Source organism: Lampetra fluviatilis, chromosome 46 (genome assembly GCF_964198595.1).
Source record: "Lampetra fluviatilis chromosome 46, kcLamFluv1.1, whole genome shotgun sequence".
In the NCBI taxonomy this organism is placed as follows: domain Eukaryota; kingdom Metazoa; phylum Chordata; class Hyperoartia; order Petromyzontiformes; family Petromyzontidae; genus Lampetra; species Lampetra fluviatilis.
The window spans coordinates 8,463,931-8,487,001 of NC_136320.1; positions in this window are offsets into that span (position 1 = coordinate 8,463,931).

Genomic DNA, 23,071 nt, shown 5'->3' on the forward strand with positions numbered 1-23,071 from the left:
AAGGTCATCTTTTATTTATTCCATGCAGGAGCATTTTGCTTTTCCATGGAAGAATGGAGAAGCATAAATGTTGTACATTTTTTGAATGATTGTTATTAAACATTTTGATTCTAATGATTCTACCAGGGTTTTTCATTCTGTGAAATGAATGTGATTGTTATAATTGTAGTATCCATTTTGCTTCGTTTTACTACAAAGTTTCAAGTATTTTTTATAGTCTAAATGACTTTAATATTTTATGATTATAAGAGAATTTCAAAATAATATTCTGAACATCTGCAGTTTTAGTTAGACGTCGAATATTTTCAAGTGAATTTTATGCAAAATTTGAGCTTTCCAACGCCTCCTTTTTAATACATGTTTTCTCCTACAACAGAGCGCAGCGCCACATTAATACGCACTACAATGACAATAGTTTAAAGCGATTTGAAGCATGTTTTATTTTGAAAATGGAAGTATGGTTTTTGGGGGAGGGGGGTGCAGAGCTTTGTGACGTCATATTTGAGGGGGGTCTGACTTTTTTTGACGCCGTGTGACGAGGGGGGGAGGGGGGTAAGGAATCGGCCAAAATCGCGTGACGTCATTTATGGACGGCCCCTTGGAACAGTGATTGAAATTCCACATTACTATGGCGGGGGGTGAGTCTTTGATACAATGCTTACTACCGACGACTTGCCCAGAAAATGGTACTCGATAAAATATTAAACGACACGGTAACCAACCAACACACTGGCTCTACAACAGCCCTCACGGACAATTGGAGTTGGGGGTATTAGGTCGACGGAATAAATGTAATCATCATGTTTTTGTGCTGTTGTTCCTCAGCAATGCTTTGAGAATCTTGAAACGATTGTCACAACACAATGATCAAATGAGTGCCCGGCCACTATGCGGCAAACCAACAGTGCTTGTGCTATGGAAGGGCTGGCCCCCACCATGTGAATGTGGATTTTCTACCAATGGATCAAGGCCACCAATGGCAATGAACGTGAGATAGACATTGTCTTCTGTTTTTTTATCTCTTGAAATGTCAAAACGTCCGAAAGTAGAACCCGTTTGATAATAAGCCTTGAGACTCAGATATGTTCCTTTGTGTAAACGTGGAATTCCATTCAACCCCTTACAATAACCTGTCCTTGGGAACATTTTACGATAAATCCATCTCAGGGCAATTGTGCACCGTGTAAACACGGGCTAGAGGTCAAGGTGCATCCCTGCAATGTCTTGCTCATGCCACTGCTGGTGGAAGGGCCTCCACTGGAGGGAGCTACAGAAAGCCCCCTCGGGAGAATAGTTGAGCCGACTTTGCCACACTGGCCAGAAGTTCTGAAAGAGGTGGAAGTACCGACACTTCACCCCGCCACACACGACCTGCCGATTGACTCGCTGTGGTGGACACATTTACACTGCTGGGTGGACAGAGGCGAGGGGATTCAAGAAACTCGCCATCCTCGCAACGGATTGTGGCTGCCCATCGAACAAAGTCGGTCACCGCATCGCGCACTTTCAGATGCGCTTCTGCGGCCGTCTGGAACGCTCTTCCTTTCGATATCAGGAAGACACCGGAGCTAAGTACGTTTAAATAAAGATTAAAAACGCATTTCTTGAGGACTGCTGTTCGTGTTTAGTTCGTTGTCCTTCCTCCGCACCTCCGATTAGAACGGTTGGCTACGTATGGTGCGAAAGAAGTTCAGCATTCATTCGTACATACAAACCTGCTGCATTGCTTCAACTGGCTTACTGGGAGATCGAACAGGAGGCCTCTGTGCTAACCATGACACCACGACAGCATCCGACTAATATTTGTGCTACGCTAATAAATAAGGGATTGCATAATGCAGCCAGCAGTTAGGGGACGGCAATTACGTGGACCTACAAACCTTGGACGTATCAAACTACTGCGCTGTGTGCGTGTGTGGAACCATCGCAGCGCATCGATTTTTCACATTTACGTAAAACAAGGATATTGTGGCGTGTACATTTAATGTAACGATGTGCAGCGGGACATATGGCTTATACAGTCAGTTTGAGAAACACCTTTCACACAAAGCCCTGAAAAACGCATTAAACGCGCGTGTGTGTGTGTGAACGATAATGACAACCTCATAACGCCCTCGATATTGGTAATTCGACGAAAAAGAACCGCAGCAGACTCCAAATGAAAAATGCAAGAAATTACCAGAGCAATTCCCTCAATTACCAAAAGCACAAACTTGTACATCTATTACAAAAGAGAAGTAATAATATATGTTCATTATATAAGTATGGCTCGCGGTACAGTCATCGTCATCGTCGTCGTGGTAATGCCAGACAGGGTTTTGTGGTGCCCGAGCCCAGAGGGATTCCACCCGGCTCATCTGGCATAAGGCACATCGAGCCCCAGAAAGTGTTCAGGAGGGGATATTTAATTAACTCTCGGCGTATTATACACGGCATTTCAACAGAGTAATTGTGATGAAGACGCGAGTACAGTATTTAAATACCACGCAGCTGGGCTTTAAAAAACAATATTTAAAAAAATATGGAGATGCGCCGCGTTAAATGTGTCGAATTCCTCTGCCCGTTCTCAGATTGTCTCTCCAGATGGCGGCGGGTCCCTGGTCGCAAACTCAGCGGTGAACATTTGCTTAAATAGGCTCTGCCAAGTGGCCTTTTGGTGGCAGCTGGCCAACGTAAAAGAAAAGCACTCGGCATTAATGGGCAAGCCGTTCCAAATGTCGTCCTTATACCTGCACGTTCAGAACGATTTGAACATTGTTGTTGTTGTTGTTGTTGTTTTTTGAACTCTGAAGAGTGTGGATTGTACTGGACATCTGTAACATACCTCGTCGGGTTTCTCCTGCAGTCTAAACACACAACATCCGATTCTGATTATAATTTTGTTTGTGAATGTATTGCACATCAATGGATCCCCTCCCTGTGATATATGTTGTAAAAACAAAACTCAACACACACTCGTCAACAACGCTGCCTTAAAATGAAAGTCAATGATTTAACCGGCGACGTTTTAGGCAACGGCCCTTCTTCATAGCACATACACGTGCAGGCCCCTTTTTCAGCTTTTATTACTCGTATGCACATGAATGAAGGTCTTCCAGAAGTATTTTCTTTAATCATTAAAATAACAGACGGCAACATTGCTTGGAGAAAATTATAGAACACAATTCACAGCTCGTTGCCCAATCAACTGCAAGTCGTTTTGGTCATGCAGATTGCTTGACCATACTTCACCGCACTGGTCGTGGCGGGTCAATGAATGGGGCGGGTCCCAGAACGGGTTCAGGTATCGCTCGTAGGCGACGTTTCGGGCAACCGGTCTTCTTCAAAGCACATGGATCGTGTTGCACGTTGGAGGAAAATGAGAGTAGCTGGAAAAAAAATCCCACGGAAATAATCGGATAAAAATCCATATCGTCTGGTCAGCAACTCCTCATTGACGAGCTTTTCGTACAGGTCCCCAACCTACTTTCGGTACTACCATCTGCTGCCGACCTCCTACCCCAAACACGTGATGATCCCAAACCCACCACTAAATGAAACGCCACCTTAAAGAGTGATGCAAAACCCAGCTCCTGACAGCCACGTAGTATATAAACTAAAAACTATTTTTTTTATTTCACCAAATAAGGCCCACTGAGATATTAGAAAGAAAAATTGTCAGAAGTGGCCTGGTCACAAATGATAGCTCAACAAAGTATCTTATTGCGTGGAAATGTATAGCAGGAGCGAAATACTCCAAACGCATGTTGATTCTAAATGTGGAGGGAAAAACTGGAGGACCCAGATAAAAATCCACGCGACCACGGGGAGAACATGCAAACTCCAAATATACAGCATGCATCGGGGTCATAATCGAACCCACGACCTCCTGTATACCAGGCGAGTAGTTAACATCTAACCACCGTCTGTAAGTCCACCCAGCCGTCCATGCTGTCAACTCCCTGCCTCTGTTCATGCCCAGGCGCATGACCTTTTTGTCTGACTACGGACTTCCGCTATCTGTATCAGTAAATATTCCCACTGTTTCTGTACGCTCTTGGGATGCAGTCTCATTGAGAGGTGAAGGGGATCCAATTAATATTTTTGTATTGTGACCAAACATTGGAAATCACCTCACCTTGTAGATGCATCATACAATTGCACTGCGACCCGGGCGATTTGTTAGGAGTTATATTATGGGCACACATAATAGTCCCTTCATGAGATTGCTGCGACATCACCCCCCTATCTTTTAACACGTCCATGCAACTACGGGAGCGCTATGTATAGATGTTGTACATAGAACCTCTTTTATTTAGCACCGTACATAGCCAACCGTGCCAATCGGAGGTGCCCGGGAAATGACAACAAAACGAAACACAGTGGAGGGGCGGGGGGGGGAAACTGCGTGGCTTTGTCACCGACAGGACAAACACGCCGACGGATGCAGGGATGCGCCAATGCCATCGAGGTCGATCTCGGCCGCGAGCCCCTCCACATCATCGTCGGCATTAGATCCGTGGCGTTCATCGACGGTTAACCGCAGTTGTAGCCGAGTCACCGCCAGTGCTGTTAGCGAGTCGCACAACCTGTGAAGGCCGGCACGGCACACGAGGGGGTCGTGGGTGGCCCAGTAACCACGCACGGCACACAGCATTTGTCTTCACACCGGCGATGTTTACACACCACGCCAGGTGCTCATTTGAAGTTGAGTTGGCCTAGGGCGAATCGAACTCTGGTAAAAGGCGCGCTAGCGACTACACTACCGCTCCTCCTGTGCCCCCCACACAAAGATAACATCGCCACTTGGGAGACAAAGGTGGTCGGGCGTGGTGCTGGCCACCCATCACGCAAACTCCGCGCGTCCTCGCAGCGGCTTTTGGCTCACCATCGAACAAAGACGGCCACAGCATCACTCGCTCTCAGATGCTGCTTCTACGACCGTCTGGAACGTTCTTCCTACCGATATCAGGATACCACTGGAGCCGTGCACTTTTACATCATCTAGGGGCCGTCCATAAATGACGTCACGCACCTAGGGGGGGGGGGGTGGTCAGACATTTGTGACGATGTGTGACAAGGGGGGGGGGGGTGAGAAATGTGACGTCACATAAAAATGCGCAACTTTAAATAAATATTGACAACACGTTCTACTTAATTAAATATACTTTTTAATAAATGTTTTCTCCTACAACATCAGAGTGCAGCGCCACATTAAATACGCACTACAATGACAATAGTTTAAAGCGATTTGAAGCAGAGCTTTGTGACGTCATATTTGAAGGGGGGTCTGACTTTTTGTGACGCCGTGTGACGAGGGGGGGGGGTCACAAATCGTCCAAAATCGCGTGACGTCATTTATGGATGGCCACCCGTGCACTTCATGTGAACGTTTCCGAATTTACTCAAGCTCATCATTCTATCCGCTTTAGATTTGTTTCTTTATACGATCCCGGTTACATTACAAGCGTTCCATCGGGGTCATACCACGAGATGATGGAATATCTGTTCGGAATGGCTAAAGGATGCGGTGCAGAGAACGGCCATGGAAGATGACGTAAGAGAACTGCTAAAGAAGAAGGTCACCTCTCATTATGTTGTATACACCCTGCAAGGGGTGTTCATCGCATACCCCAACACAAACTTGTTTTTTTATTGATTCTCAGAGCTGGAATTGAACTAACTTAAGAGAAAGTCCAAATTTAATATCGTGGATTTGTGTGTGCAGTCATTGGGTGTCTGAGAAACGATCAGTTCGTACGCTTGAGAAGCTGGCTGAATCGCGGGTGTCTGCCCAGATTCAAACTGCGGGTAATCCTTGACTTACGAACGTTCTAAGACCCGTTCGTAGGTGGAACGGTGCGTAAGTCGGAACACAGTCATCTACTGTACATTTAAATGCAAAAATTACAAAAACAAAGATCCCCGTATAGCGTGAACAAACTGTTGGGGCAAGTGCTGTTAGCGAGCACCTATGAAGGCCGGAACGGCACACGAAAGGGTTGGTAGCCAGCACCACACCTGGCCGCCTTTGTCTCCCTAGTGGTAACGTTTACACACCGCACCAGGTACACATTTTAGGCTGAGTCGACCTAGGGGAGGCCCAGGACCGGTTCAGATAACACCATGTAACACAATTTTTGTTCCTGGGTAGTAAGCGTTATTTCCGAATTACTTATGCCTAAAAAGTATTTTAAAAATGGCTATTATTCCCCACAAACTTTGCTTTTGTGACCACGACAGTAATATTTACCTATTTTCAATGAGAAAATGGGCGAATTTGCATCTTTTCGTTCACATAAAGTCAGAAAAAACAACATATTAATCAAAATTAACATGTATTTATACTAAAGCAATAAAAAAAATGACTACAAAAGATTTAGAAGTGAGTAGTTTTTCGAGATTTACGATCATACTGTAAATCACTTTCACGAATCAGCCCCCAAACGTACAGTAGTCTCCCATCATGTTCTCGTTATACTGTCCTTGGTAGCGGCGTTCAAAGTCCAGTATATCCTGGTGGAAGCGCTCGCCTTGCTCCTTCGAGTACGCTCCCATGTTCTCCTTGAATTTATCAAGATGAGCATCAAGGATATGGACTTTGAGGGACATCCTACAGCCCATTGTGCCGTAGTTCTTCACCAGTCTCAACCAGCTCCACATAGTTGTCGACCTTGTGATTGCCCAGGAAGCCACGAATCACTGCGACAAAGCTGTTCCAAGCCGCTTTCTCCTTACTAGTGAGCTTCTTGGGGAATTCATTGCACTCCAGGATCTTCTTAATCTGTGGCCCGACGAAGACACCGGCTTTGACCTTTGCCTCAGACAGCTTAGGGAAGAAGTCTTGAAGGTACTTGAAGGCTGCCGACTCCTTATCTACAGCTCTGACAAATTGTTTCACAAGGCCCAATTTGACGTGCAGTGGTTGCATCAGCACCTTCCGGGGGTCCACCAGTGGCTCCCACTTGACGTTGTTCCTCCCCACAGAGAACTTGGTCTGCTGTGGCCAGTCCCGCCTGTGGTAGTGCGCCTTGGTGAGAACAAGAACTCTGATCAAGTCATTGAGGTCTTTTTGGTTGGGGTAGTATGGGTTTCTCTCCTCAGCTCCACCTCTGAAATTGTCATCTGGATCTACAACGTCTTCCTCGCTCTCTGACTTGCTGCTCTCTTCTAAAGACGGCTTTAAGTTTGACGTTTCTTTATTGAAAGTGAATCTCATCAACAATTCTACGCAGCAACAATGTGGATTTGGTGTCTTTTTTTCTTCAACATTTGAGACAAAAGGTAAGTCTAATGCATGCTTCTACGTTATGGTAAAATAGACATTTCTCAGTGATGTTCCAGATATTGTATAGAATTGCAACTTGTTTCAACCCCAGTGACCGAAAGCAGAAGAGAATAAAGTATCAGAGCAGTGAATTTGAACAAATTGAAGGTCAGTTTTATACAGTGCTACAGTGACATGAAGGGAGGTGTTTGATGACTTACTTTTGTGCAAGATTTACTGCCATTAAATTCAGACAAGATACAATTATACCCCGCTCAATTTTTTCGTAAATATTACAGCTTCCGTCCTAGGAAGGGCAAACAAGCTAGTAGCATATAGTAAACAAATGTAAAACACTAAAGAAAACATCTACACAACACCTAACAACATAATGCAATTCAAGAATGTGCAAAAATAAGCTATTTTAAATAATTATGATGAGTGATTATCCGGCGTTGTTAAAAATCGGATGCCCTCTTCTCCCCCCGAAGCCGCCGGATAATCGATAATCTACTGTTACATACCTGTCAACCCAATTCTTTCTTGACTTAAAGCTTTCGTGACTGCAGGAATTCATATTCTTGGGGTCTTTCGGTAAAGTCACGTAGATAGGTTGAAAGAAATTTTTAAAAAAACTACGACGTTTCGATCACAACACAAGCGATCGTCATCAGTCAAAACTTCGTAGTTTTTTGTTATTTTCTTTCAACCTATCTTCGTGACTTTACCGAAAGACCCAAAGAATATAACCCTATTCTTGTACAGGGAACTTGAGTTTGCAGGTCCATACGGTGTACAGCCGTTTTAATACGGGCAAAAAATGTGTCGATTTGTTTGTGTTTCTCCCTTGTGATGGGACTTTGTAGGATGAACGTTGATATGTATAAGGGGCACGGGGTGACCAATAAGGCCTGAATTGGTCTGTAATAAGGTAGGCAGCGCTGATACGGAGTTGACGGCCATGCTGTTACAAATTAAATCGTTCCACGCTGCACGGACCCGATGACTATTAAACACGTCCCAACTGACGCACTCAGCAATTAACCATTTAGACTGTTGTGTGTGCCTTGTAACATAGTTGACGTACACACACACACACACGCAGAGACTCATTTACACGTACTTACACATCATACGTCAACACAAGCGTCAACCAAAACAAGCTGAAACATTGAGACGTATACCATCTCCGCACACCCCGTTGCCGTTGTGTGATCGTTAGCAGAATAGATTTGCAATTCGGAGGTCGCAGAGTTCAATTCTATCTCGCGGGTCAAGCGTTGAATCAATGGGTGCATGTTTCTTAAATACCCTCGCCTCTGTCCACCCAGCAGTATTATAAATTGGGTCTACCCGAGTCAGTCGACCGCCAATGTACACAGTGTGTGTGGTGGGTTAAAACTATTTTAAAAACTAAACTCTCTTTTTTATTTTACCACCAGGTAAGGCCCACTGAGCGATGTAGTAATGTTCTAAAAAAGCGACCTGACCACAAGTGATAGCTCAACGAAGTGGCTTATCATCGTGTGGAAATGTATAGCAGCCAAATGCTCTAAACGCGTGATGTTGATTCTAAATGTGGGGGCGGGGGGGGGCCAGATGATCCGGAGAAAAATCCACGCAGCCACGGGGAGGGAGAACCGCAAACTCCAAATATACAGCAGCAGGCGTCAGGGTCTGGATTGAACCCACAACCTCCTATATACCAGGCGAGGTAGTGAACATCTCCAAGCCACCGTGGAGATGATAAGAGAGAGAGACAAACAAACTTCAAATATACAGCAGGCGTCAGGGTCTGGATCGAACCCACAGCCTCCTGTATACCAGGCGAGGTAGTAAACATCTCCTAGCCACCGTGGAGATGATAAGAGAGAGAGACAAGCAGACTCCAAATATACAGCAGGCGTCAGGGTCTGGATCGAACCCACAACCTCCTGTATACCAGGCGAGGTAGTGAACATCTCCTAGCCACCGTGGCGTGTGTAAAGTGTGGATACTCACACCACTCCTCTTCCGAGGTGTCTGCCTAAAAATGAAAATACCAAATACATAGCGGTGGCAACCCCGGGCAATCGCAGCCCTGCGCCTTTACCTCATTCCCCCACAAAACTGACAACATAGCCTCCCCACCTCCGGGTCCGATGGCCTCATTGTTTTGCTCCTGACAGATGATGAATAGATGGGGGAGGGAGGGTAGAGATGATAAACAAAATCGTAAAAAACCACCACGGTCTTCCCCCTTTCCCCCTCTCACCTACCAACCTCAGCCACCACCAGAGAAAGAGAAAACAAAGCACATCCCACCATTTACATTTGATCTGGGTGAACCCACGGTGCAAAGAAGGGTCAGCCAAAAAAATGTGTTAGACAACTGGGTGGGGGGGGGCTGGCACAGTGAGCCCGTGGGAGGTGAGTGGTGGTGGTGGTGGTGGATCGAGGGCTCAGAGGCGTCACGCTGGGGACGTCGATTCTCCCCACGTGACGCGAGCGCCTGCCACGATGCGACGGGGAGATTGTCAACGAAGGAGAAGAAACGACATGCATTTAAAATATTATTCTGCTCCTGAGGTCATTCTCTCGGGCGTTTAATTCATCGGAGAAGGACGGGCGGGCGGGCGGTGATGATGGAAAAGAAAAAATCGGGGAAACGAACGGAGATACTTTTTAAAAGATTCCATCGGCGTCGCTTTAATTTCGCCGCAGCGTCGGTGGCGCTTCCCGCCCGCGGAAGGTTTATTAAATTTGTCGCGTTCGATGGAAAACGGTGCACGCTGGGAAGTTATTGGCGGGCACGGTGGAAATTTAAATGAAATCGATGATCCACGTGGCCGACGGCGTGGGGTTTGCGTCGGATTTTCTCCCCTGCGTCCGAGTGAAACCCACAGAAGATCGCGTGGGCCGCTCACGGTTCGGGAACGGACGAACGAGCGGCGCAAGTGACTCGCGGTGGATTTCGAGAAAATCATTCCACACTCACACGCGTAAGAACGGAGTAAATTGTTGTAATGAAACGTAACAGCGCTTTATCGATCCACTGCTGGATGAAGGCCTCCCCATACCGTGGTCGCTGTTGGGATGAATTGGGATGAATTGATGAACTCCATCACGGTGGTTAGTGCGAGTTGTTCGTGGGGAACACAAACACGAGGGCTTAGTTGTGCTGCACAACAATGGCTTTTGCTGCACTGATATCCACAGTGTTGCTCCACTGCAGCCTATAACGCCTGGTATGCATGCCAACCGACGTGCTGCCCCGGTTCAAATACGCTTAGCTTCCGAGATCTGACGAGTTCAAGTGGTAGAAAGAAAGGTGAAATAACAAGAGGGGAATATGTTCCATGTGCAGGATGCCATGATTAGCAGCAGCCTTCCATTACAATCTACAACTGAATAATTTATTCCTGTTAAGGGGATCACCTCCGTATCGCTAAAGCAGAACGTGTGATTTTGTAAATATGTGTGATACAAGCGTGTGTGCGTCCGCACACGCACACGCACGTTACACGCAAACCAAACCAGAGAATAATTCAGAACGCCTTCAATATTTACGCGGAATACACAGAGAGCATACGGCATATATGTATCTCATTCCAAAGCGTGGACAGCTCAGTAATGTATGGTCAGCTGGAGAGATTTACACAACAAGTAAATGCAAAGTTTCACGGAACCGTGGTTGTGCCGATGCGAATATTGGCGGAGAATTTAATATAGAAATAGCAACTTCAGCGATGATCTGGCTGAGACGGATACTGTGGAGTGCCTCGGCTGGGGACCATTACGAACCGGAGCACAACTGGGACGAGAGGTGACGGTGGGGGGGGGGGGGGTGATGGGGGTGATGGGGGGGGGGGAATATTTGAGACGACGGCAGGAGCGGTTTGGACACGTGGCCTATAAAATACCAGACGTATATTCTCAGGTTTTTTCGGTAAAGTCACGTAGGTAAAACATTAAAAGTAATGAAAGTAAAATAAAACAAAACAAAAATAAAAATAAAATTCACGACGTTTCGGAGGCAACACAAGTCTCCGTCATCAAGATGCAGCTAATCTGGCTGTGACGGTCCCACCTGATGACGGAGACTTGTGTTGCCTCCGAAACGTCGTGAATTTTATTTTTATTTTTGTTTTGTTTTATTTTACTTTCATTACTTTTAATGTTTTACCTACGTGACTTTACCGAAAAAACCTGAGAATATGAATCATTGCAGTCACGAAAGCTTCAAATCTAGAAATACCAGACGTATGTATATGTGTGTTGAACTTCTTTTGCACCGTACGTAACCAACCGTGTGAATCCGAGGTGCGGGTGGTGGAGCTGCTAAGAAGTGCTTTCCCAGTCCAGACGTGGCGCGCTGCACGTACAAAGCACACGGGGCGAGTAAAAGAGAGATTGGAATGACTGCGGCGAAAACTTCCCTCGAACCAAAAAGAAGGGGCAACGGGGCAGACGAGTCCGTGAAGCTGCTGCAAGACTGACAGAGGGGCGGAGAGGGATGCCATCCGGCCCATCGTCTCCACGAGAAGTTGGAAGGGAACTGAAGAGGAAATGAGTGTACATCTTTAACCAGGTAAGAGCTTTTTACCTTCAGATTTGTACGAACAATTGTCTAATCCTGCTCCAGTGAAACGCGCATGCACGCATCAAATCCCCCTTTCAGTATTCTTCATTTTGCAAAAGTCCCATTGTGCCACTGTCAAACCGCAAAAAGGGCCCTTCACATTTCGATAAGACAGGCCACGTATGAACTCCTGGTGTGCATTCACGAGTGTTCAAACGCTGATGGCTCGTTATTCAGGCTACGATGCTGTACAAGGAGATCGGAAGAACCACAGTGTTCACGGAAATCGTGATCGTGAATTTAAATGAGTCGAGCTTAGAACGTAGGCTTCCTAGCCACTACAATAGTCAATATGTATATTATTTGTGTTGGGCCACATCATTATTTTATCCCAAAAAAGTCTCGGTGGAGGTGTGATGACTACAAAACAATTTTTTGGCATAAAAACCACTACGTGTTTTAAATAACCTGGTTTGATATTGGAAATGTTCTAGAACGTATGAATTACTTGATAGGATTTTACGCTTTAAAAAATTATCATTTTAAGTCGCATTCTCATTAATTACGTGTTTATTATTCACCTATTTTAATTGTGCGTTTTTTTTAAATATATTTAACTGTTGCTCAAGGGATAGGTCAAGAAATATCCAAGTCTGTGCTCTCTGGTTGCCTGGGTGAGAAGTGGTGGAGCCTCTGCGATGTACACGTGGCCTCACCCAAACACAAAACAAATTAATCACTGAAAATTTAGAAATGTCCATAGAAGCACCCCCATATGAAAGACGCCGTGCCACCCGATTGTGCACAACCCTGCCAAGTCGGGCCCCGACTTGCTCTCTGGACAGAAGTTCGCTTCTTCACTCTGCTGTCGGGATATGGAGCTGCCTCCCTGATGAAGACAATGTCGTAAAAAAATCACCGATTCTGGTCTTCAGGCTTTCAAACGCCGAGCACGTGGACATCTTTGAGCCGCAGTGAACTCAATGATTATGCCGATTATACGTCTGATATGGCTGTTGTTCAAAATTGCACCCGGTTACAAAAAGCGCACATTCGATTAGGAGGCACTTCCTTTATTTTATTTTCAAAAATGCCCGACGACATCATGCCGACGAAAAATAAAATAGCGATCTGTGCTGTCAGCATGTCACGTGGGGAGGTGGCAGGGGCGGGGGGGGTGTTGCTAGTCTCAAAGCACTTGCCCCAAAAGTCTGTCGAGGCGATAAGAGGATATCTTTGTCTTTGGTGCTGCTCTCATGGTGGGCGTGGAATGAAAACCGAGCTGCACATATTTTATTTCCGCGTCCTGACCCAAAAAGTAAAACATGAATCTGAACTCTTAACTTTTTTTATTTCTCCAGGTAAGGCCACCTGAGCTATATAGATATCTTTTTAGAAATGAACTGGCCGCAAATTATAGCTCAAACAAAGCGGATTATCATTTGGAAATGTATAGCAGCCAAATACTCTAAAGGAGGCATGCTTCTATATGTGGAGGGAAAATAACAGCAGACCCGGGGGAAAAAAAACACGTTACCACAGACAGAGAGGCATGCAAACTCCAAATATACAGGCGTCAGGGTCTAACTCACGACCTCCTGTAAACGAGGCGAGGCAGTTAACATCTTGCCACAGTGGCGAATCAGTTAAAGGGACCCAATAAAGTGACAGTGTTCGAGCAGAGGATGCCCCGTACAATGCAACCTGGTTTGCGCGCAAAGTCTGGACGAGCCACGCGACCCGGCTCCCCGCGCGAAGCGAGGCCTCCCCACGCCTCTGTACGGCGTTTTGCGAGCCTCCGATGAGTATGGGCGGCTACGTACGGTGCGAACAAAGTTCAACTGACGACGCTGCTTTCTCTCAGAGTGAGGCAGGTGTAATTGGAGCTTACATCGGATAGCTCGCGTTCAATAAATTATTGGTTTATTTGTATTTTTATTTTTTACAAATCAGATCCGTGTGTCTGGGTAACTCTGTCTCTCTCTACGATGTTGCAGCGCCTATCTGTGACGGCGTTTTGTGTGATTAATGACACCGCACAGCAGCGCAAATGTAATAGATGGGGGGGGGTGTGTTGTAGAAAATAAAATATAAGGAACAAAACATATCCACAAACACTTTTTTGCCTGTAATATATTGTTATGGAGGTAGTATACAAGATAATAGCAAAGACGCGCGTTAAGATTGTGTCACTATGTGTTAGTTTTAAGAAGGAATTTATGTACGAGTGCAGTTTGTACTTCCATGCTTTATTGTAGGTTTAGTTGTATTTATTGGTGTCTCGCTTAACTTTAAACTATCTAGCTCGAGTATTAGTTGATGTATTTTTGTTGTTGATGAAAACCAAATTGCTGGCCCCGTGCCCAGCTGGACATCTGTGAAAAAGCCCTTCACATCTCAACAGCTTCCTCATCCAATACAAAAGCAAATTCCGATTTTGCGGTCTCAGTTGTCTACTTGGGCACGTGTTGATCATTTCACGAGTAATTTGATTTTTTTGCGAATGTGTACCAATCAATCGGTCGCTCACAATGTAAGGACCCCCAACTAGAGCGTTGAAAATTTGTGTCAGAAATCAGAATCTTTATTTATTCCTGGAGAAATCCGATGAGCTATGAAGCTCTTTTTGTTCACAGACGTCCAGTCGGGCCACGGAGGTACGAAAGTTCTCGTCTCCTGCCCGCTCACTTTGGAAACCCTTAGAAGCAGTGGCATTTGGAGGGTTGCCCCCTCTTTTCTCTCCGCCTGATGAAGACTGCTTGCGTTGCGATCGAAACGTCGTGGGGTTTTTTGCTTTTATTATTTTGAAATTACTTTTATTTTTAATTTTATTTTACTATTTTTTTTTGCTTTTATTATTTTAAAATTACTTTTATTCATTAATTTTACTATTTCTTCTTTTCATGGTTTTTTGCTCTTATTTTTTTCAATTTATTTGTAAATTTAAATTATATTTTATTATTATTATTTTCTATCTACATGACTTTACCGAAAGAACCAAGAATATGAAAACGAACAAAGAGTGAAAATCCACTCACTGCTCGTGGATGAGGGCCTGGGATATTTTTTGCCATACTTCACCACGCTGGTCAGTGCGGGTTGGTGCGGGGGTAATGCAGAAGGATGATGGATTTCACCGTGCTCCCCACAACACCTAGACCACCTGTCTCTTAGACATGGTGGCTGTGGTCACCCATCCAAGCAGTATCCAGGCACAAACCTGCTTGGCTTTCGAGAACGGAAGAGAGCTTACGCAGTCAAGGTGATTTGACCGCATGTTTTTATTGTGCAAACTCCAAATATACTGCAGCCATCAGTGTCGGGCTCGAACCCACGAACTCCTGCATACCGAGCAATGTAGTTAACATCTTGACACCCGACCGAAAAATAATCATAAGAATTACATTTTACATAGCGTCATTTATGCAACTGCATTTTATAACGCTGCAACATCAATTAGCCGGTCCCTTTCACAGATGATACAAATAAAACAAAAAAACCCCACTTACTTAGCAAATAGAAAACACATTCAAGATCAATACATTAATAAGGGGGGGGAATATGCAAGTAATAAGAAAATTATCATCACAGAGAAAATAAATGAAAATAAATCCGACGCCTTCGCATAACTGGTCCCGAAGTCCCTTCAAATGATGCGTTTGTCTTTTACACACGCCGGGGAAACACCTTTTATATGCCCTGAACTGAAATCTCCGGTCCTTGCAGACGAATTGTGACAAATTAAGTGCGACGCCGCATTCATCACCCAACTCCCCCTCGCAAAACTTGAAATCTTCGATGAATCAAGGGTGGCTGAAACCTGAATATGATGAATCTGGGGGGGGGGGGGGGGCTCAAGCATCACGTTGACATTTGTCCTGTGAGCCGCCTCAAAATAAACACAACGTTAAAAGGGATCAGCCGTGGTGGACACAACGTTTAGAATCATTGCGATAGGCTTGTAATGTAACGTTTTATTTCAAGAAAAGCACTGACAATGGTAGTTGAAGGACAGGATGTAACAAAACATTCACGTGCACAGCCTTGTACATAACAAAAAGTCACTTCATTGTCTACTGTGAAAATGTGCTATTTGCGAAAAGCGTTACGAAACATAACGTTTAAAATGTACAAGGCGAGTGTTTGCTTATGATAATAAAATTGCTAAAACTGTTTTTGTTATATTGGAATATTGGAAACAAAATGCATGACCGCTACCCCCATACCCACCCCCCCCCCAAAATAAAAGATGCCTTATATCAAGCCATACATATGTAAAGCCATTAATAAATGCATATATATTTATGAATAAAACACACGCATTCATATATGTATAAACACATAAGGAAGACGTTGACTGGTACGTCAACAAATGGCGCTTTGACAACCGCCCCGTTTCCTTAAAATAAATTATAATATGAAAGAAAAAAAAACCTGTTGGTAGAATGGGTGTTCATTTCACATTGGGCAGCCCTCAACCATTCGTGACACCAACCGCAGGTTTTGTAGCTTTTTACGGCGGTGGTGGCGGCGGCGGCCAACGGCTTGGAAACTGCGTCGCCCACGTTCTCTCCACGGCGCCACGACGCTTTGTTTCGTACAACGCGCACCGAGCACGCCGCTACAACGCGGTTCCTGGGCGGTCGACGTCCCACGTACTTTCGTGAGCCGCCTGGCCATAGCGTTACAGCGATACGGTTATTATATGTGCCGCTCGTCTCGCTGTGTGCGCGTAGTTGGGGTGACGTCGTATCTCGCCAAACTTCACTGTCGTCACATTTGTCTGCGGAGAAAGAGTTTTCGCTTAACGTGTTTTTAGTTTTTTTTGTTCACTTTCCGCGGCACTTCTCAGAAACCGCGTCTCCTGCGTCAAACGAGGACTTAGTTGTACAAAGTCAAAGATCCCCCGTATAGCATTAACAGACTGTTGGGGCAAGTGCTGTTAGCGAATACCTATAAAGGCAGAACGGCACACGAGGAGCTGAGTGGCCAGCACCACGCCCGGCAGCCTTTGTCTCCCCAGTGGCGATATTTATACACCGCACCAGGTACTCATTTGAGGCTGAGTCGACCAAAGGGGAGACCCAGGACTGGTTCGGATAATCGTCACCAGTGTTGGCCGTGAGCGGGAATCGAACTCGGGTAGCCGGGTTCGTAGCACAGCGCGCAAACCGCCACACTACCGCTCCCCACATATCAAAGATCCCCCATATAGCCTTAACAGACTGTAGGGGCAAGTGCTGTTAGCGAGCACTTATGAAGTCCGGCACGGCACATGAGGGGGTGGGTGGCGAACACCACGCCCGGCCGCCTTTGTCTCCCTAGTGGCGATGTTTACACACCGCACCAGGTACTCATTTGAGGCTGAGTCAACCTAGGGGAGGCGCAGGACCGGTTCAGATAAATGCCACTGGTGTTGTACGTGAGCATGAATCGAACTTGGGTCGCCGGGTTCGTATTGCAGCGTGCTAACTGCTGCACCACCGCTCCCCGCACATTTTAAAGCGTTGTGGGATGCTGTTGGCATGAAGAACGCTCTGTGAAATGAAAGCATTATTATCATATTCATTCACATGCATGCACACACACACACATTAATGGACAGATGCGTGGAAAGTTAACTTCATTTACATTTCGCTTTGTTCCTTCATTACCATACCCTTCATGATATCACGTGCCTCATTAAGTATTTATAATATCTGACCAGGGTGCGTCAGCTCGCTCGCCGGCTTGCTGCGTGCCAGAAGGACAAGAATTCACAAGGCGATCGTCGCGGACGTACGCGTGCATGGCGCAGGCGAGAAGCCACTTGACCATTGCACTGAACGAGAAACTCCACGCAACTTGTCAATGACACTGTGCCCTGGAAGGGGGAAATGTATCACTGGTGACGCTTCGGAGCCAATGGCCCGGCTTCGTAGCAAGATGTGTTCTTAGAAATGCGCCGTTGCCTAACACTGTCATTGCCTAACACTGCCATTGCCTAACACTGCCATTGCCTAACACTGCCATTGCCTAACACTGTCATTGCCTAACACTGTCATTGCCTAACACTGCCATTGCCTAACTCTGTCATTGCCCGAAACCATCTGTGGCCCCCAATACCCGTAATAGTGGTGTATGGGTTAGATCGCGTAAATAAAAATGCGTCGTTAAACCTGCCACCACCCGACACAGCCAATTAGTAATGTTTGTCACTTAAACAAAGCGTGCCAATTCGTCACGAGTACAGCACACCGGTGTGTTGGAGAGCAAAGCCACGACATTTACCATTCGAGTCCCGTGACATTTCGCCACTAATAACAACCAGCATCATCAGGCGGCCAGACAGAGTTGTGGAAAACATTATCTTGGCCCACTGTATGGAGTCGCGTTGTGTTGTTGTTGTGCACCACGACCAATGCAGGGCAATATCACCAAACTATTTGCATTCAACTTGGGTTGCACACGGATTTTCACGACATGACAATTATCGCGATCCCAGTTGCTCGGAAGTTGAATTGTATTGTGTTGGTGCTTTCTTGTACTTCCGATGTGGAGAAAAATCAAGTTCTTCAACCACAGTCAACCACGAGCCCTCTGCTGATCATGACAATCTACACCACTGACAACCCTCACGCTGCCAGCTACAAGACAATAATTGGGCAAGTGTAGAAACTGCTCACGTTGATGCATCATGTGTCATAAAGTGCGGTCAAGTCTCAGAGTACGCGGGAGGGGGTTAGTACACATGTAGTGGTGATACGCGCTGGGTGTATATGTCGTGTGCCAGCGCGTATGTACGGGTGTGTGTGTGGTGACGCGCGCTGACGGGGAGGAGCAGGCGTCAGTGCGCGGGTGGGGGTAGTGCTGCTGATTGGCTGTGTGCCGGTGACGCGCTGAGAGGGAGTGATCGGGTGGCAGCGCGGTGTGATTGGTCGGGGAGTGGAAACACGCGCTGGGCGGAACAGGATCGTAGAGATAGCGCGTGGTGATTGGGTAACTGAGGAGCGGTGCCGACGTTGAGGTCCGCATCCGCTCCGTCTCCCGGGAAGAAGAGATATATAAGGTGATGCACAGAGGAGTAGGGGGGCAGAAGTGGAACCATCTAAGAATGAAGACGAAGGTGCAGAGATAGAGCCCGGAGAGGAGAGTAATGGAGAGTAGAGGAGAGTAAGGTATAAGTGTGTAGCCAGAGAGAGAGAACGGTCTACACGAGCTGAGTAATGTATAGTGTGTAGCCAGAGAGAGAGAACGGTCTACACGAGCTGAGTAATGTATAGTGTGTAGCCAGAGAGAGAGAACGGTCTACACGAGCTGAGTGATGTATAGTGTGTAGCCAGAGAGAGAGAAAGGTCTACACGAGCCGAGTATGCATACGGTGTAGCCAGAGAGAGAGAAAGGTCTACACGAGCCGAGTATGCATACGGTGTAGCCAGAGAGAGAGATGCAAAGTCTACACGAGGCGAGTGGAGAGTGTAGCAGAGGCGCAGAGTCTACACGAGACGAGAGAAGAGTGTAGCCGAGGCGCGGAGTCTACACGAGGCACAGAGAGCCAGCAGCACAGAATCTAAGAGAGTCAAGAGAAGCGTAGGGTGGAGAGAAGAGGTCACGAGTTGTACCGTTGTATGGTGACCGCATTGTGAAGAAGAGAGGCCACGCGTTGTATCGTTACAAGTCAAGATTTAATAAAAGAAGTGTGTTCCCGTCAAGGAGTTTCCTGCCGTCATTTTCCAATACTTCATCTGGCGTCAGAAGTGAAACGGGCTTCCAAGCATGGAGACAAGGAAGACCCGTAGGACCCACGGGATTGACCGCGAGGAAAACCTGGACGACTCGGGGCCGCTGGTGGCGGGGGGTGAGGGAGGCTTCGGGACAAAGTATGCTTTTGGGTCCTTCTAACAAGGCTGTCGGGGGTCTTGATTTATCGGTGGCTCACACTTTGGTGCGGGCTGACAGGGATCCGTTTGTGATGGTTTTGAACGCGGGGTCGCGACCAGCTGTCATTCCGCAGGGCACCGTGCTGGCTCACGCGGCGCAGGTCCCTGTGGATGATGGGTTGGTTGCGCAGGTGGGCTCGAGCCCCGCGCGGAACGTTGAGCCAAGGGAAGACCTTGAGTGGGTCCATTCGCTATGTGCCGCCTCGGACGATTTGTCGGCGGCGCAGTTGGGTGCGCTGCGCGAGTTGCTCATTGAATTCTCTGATGTATTCAGTAAACATAAGTATGACATTGGGTGCACGGATTTGTTGCACCATCACATTGAAACGGGCGATGCGGCGCCGGTCAGGCTAAATCCCTTCCGACTGAGTCCCGTGGAGAAGGAACATGTTCAGTCGGCTGTTAACGATATGCTAGAAGCCGATATTATTTCGCCCTCCTCTAGCCCGTGGGGAGCGCCTATTGTGCTGGTTAAGAAGCAGGACGGGTCCCTGCGATTCTGCGTTGATTTCCGTCGCCTGAATAAGATCTCTGTGGCTGACGCGTATCCGCTCCCCAGGATGGATGAGTCCCTCGATGCATTGTCTGGTGCGCGATATTTTTCGACTCTTGATTTGTTATCGGGGTTTTGGCAGTTGCCGCTCGACGAAGAGTCGAAACCTAAGACAGCATTTCGGACTCCAGGGGGGCTGTTCCAGTTTAACCGGTTACCCATGGGACTTCACTCCTCTCCAGCGACGTTTCAGCGACTTATGGAGCTGGTTTTGTCGGGCTTGCAGTGGGATACATGCTTGATTTATATGGACGATGTCATTGTTTTCAGTAAAACGTTTGAAGAACACCTCCAGCGATTGAGAGGGGTGTTCTTGCGAATGCGATCGGCTAAGTTGAAATTTAAACCGGCCAAATGTCACCTCCTTCGTAGGTCGGTTAGATACTTGGGTCACATTGTCGATTCTTCGGGGATCTCCACCGATCCCGCGAAGACGGATTGTGTCGGTTCGTGGCCGACACCTACGTCCGTTTCCGACGTGCGTAGTTTCATCGGGTTTGCTTCTTATTATCGGCGGTTCGTTGAGCACTTCGCCACTATTGCAAAACCCTTGCACGCTCTAACGGCGAAGGGAGTGAAGTTCAAATGGGGACCGGAGGAGGAGGCCGCGTTTCGCTCCCTCCGGGACGCCTTGGTGGGTGCCCCACCCTTGTGTTATCCCGATTTTGCCAGTCCCTTTTTGCTGGACACGGATGCTAGCAACACGGGCATTGGGGGGGTGCTATCCCAAGTCGTTGGGGGTGTCGAAAGAGTTGTCGCCTACGGTAGTAGGGTGTTGTCTCCGGCGGAGCAGCGCTACTGTGTCACCCGTCGCGAGCTGCTTGCCATTGTTTTTTTTGTGCAGCAGTTTAGGCCATATCTCTATGGTCGTCACTTTACAGTCCGAACGGACCACGCGGCGCTACAGTATTCATTGAGGGTCGCCCAGCCCTCGGGCCAGTTGTCGCGTTGGTTGGAAGTCCTCCAGGACTATCAGTTTACGACTACGTACCGTAAGGGGTTGCGACACACAAATGCCGATTGCTTGTCGCGGTTGTTGCCTTGTGATGAATGCGCGTGTTTGTCGGGATCGGCGCGCTGTAAACCGACGCTTGCGGGGGAGATGGGGGCACTGGCTGCGACAGCGGGCGCACCGATCGTGGATGATTCCACTGCCTCTCAGGGTCGGGACTCGCTGCTCTCGCTGTCGCTCAGCGAATGGGGCCGCCTCCAGATGGCGGACAGCTCGCTGCTAGCATTGCGCCGCAAGGTTGGGGGTCCCGAGGGGGACCAGGAGCGTACCGGCTCCTATGTACTTGAGCAGGGCATGTTATTGAGATGGGACAGTTTGTCCCGGCGGAACGCACTCGTGGTGCCTTCCGCTGTGAGGGGGAGGGTTGTCTTGGCGGCACACGAACGCCTCTTGCACTTGGGAGTTAACAAGACGCTTGCCCTGCTTCAGCGTGACTATTACTGGCCGGGAATGGGAAGTGATGTGGTACATATTCTGAAGGGGTGCGTTGAGTGCGCCAGGCGTAAACCACCGCCCGTGGCAGCTAATCCACCGCTGCAATCTATTCAGGTCTCGCGTACCAACGAGCTCGTTGCACTCGATATTTTGGGGCCCTTCCCAGTCACGCCGAGAGGGAATAAATATTTGTTAGTGGGGGTCGAATACTTTACCCGATGGCCTATGGCGTGGCCTCTCGCTAACCAGTCGGCAGCGGCTGTGACGGATGCCTTCGTCCAGGGCTATGTCCTGGACAAGGGGGCTCCCGAACGCCTGCTGACCGACCAAGGTAAACATTTTTCGAGTAAATTGTTGCAAGAGGTGTGCGATCTGCTGGGTACCAAGAAGGTGCGTACCTCCCCGTACCACCCGCAGACAGACGGGATGGTGGAGAGACTCCACAAAACTTTGACTTCCATGCTGTGCCAGCAGGTGTGCGAGGCACATGTAGATTGGGACCTGCAGGTCCCGGGAGTCCTTGCCGCGTATAGAATGGCCCCCCATGCAGCTACGGGGTTTTCCCCATTCTATTTGATGTACGGTCGGGAAGCTGACCCGCCAATGGAAACGCAACTTGGCCTGTCCGCTCCACGTACTAATTCTAATTTGGCAGAACATATTAAGTTTAATATTCACAAGCTGACAGAGGCGAGGGAGGCCGCACGGCTTAATTCGCGGGCTCGCCAAATTGCTAATGAACGGTTGCGGGCACGGAAGGTGTCCATGCACGAATGGAAACCAGGTGACAGGGCCTGGCTGCATTGCCCTCAGGCACCCTTGGCTACGTCGCCTAAATTGTTGAGACCGTGGAGGGGACCCGTGGAGGTCGTGCGCGTTGCACGGCCCCAGTGCGTTCAGATAAAGTGGGGAAAGCGCCGTTGGTACGTTCACCCCTCCCGACTGAAACCGTTCTCGCCTCCATATGGCCTCCCCTTGTGTCGTGATGGCCGGGCGTGTGACGTGACCGGCGACCCAGAGGGGGAAATGTCTCTGCCTGATCCACACGTATTTTCGCCTGATCTGCTCCCAGGTGTCTCGGAACTGACAGCTGCCGATCACCGGCGGCCGGATCTCCGCGACGGGGCCGGCCCTTTCAGGCCCGTTCCGCGCCGTCTGGAGCAGCCGGAACCGCCGGACGGTCGTCAGTGTCCCGCCCCATACGACGGACCAGCCAGACGGACTCGCGCCAGGTCGTGCTACTTTGCATGACCTGCCTCGTGAGGAGTCGGGGCAGTTGGAACGCCTCGTCACTGCGTGTAGTCGCAGGGACGTGGGGCGCGTTCGTTTTTTGGAATTTGCTCGT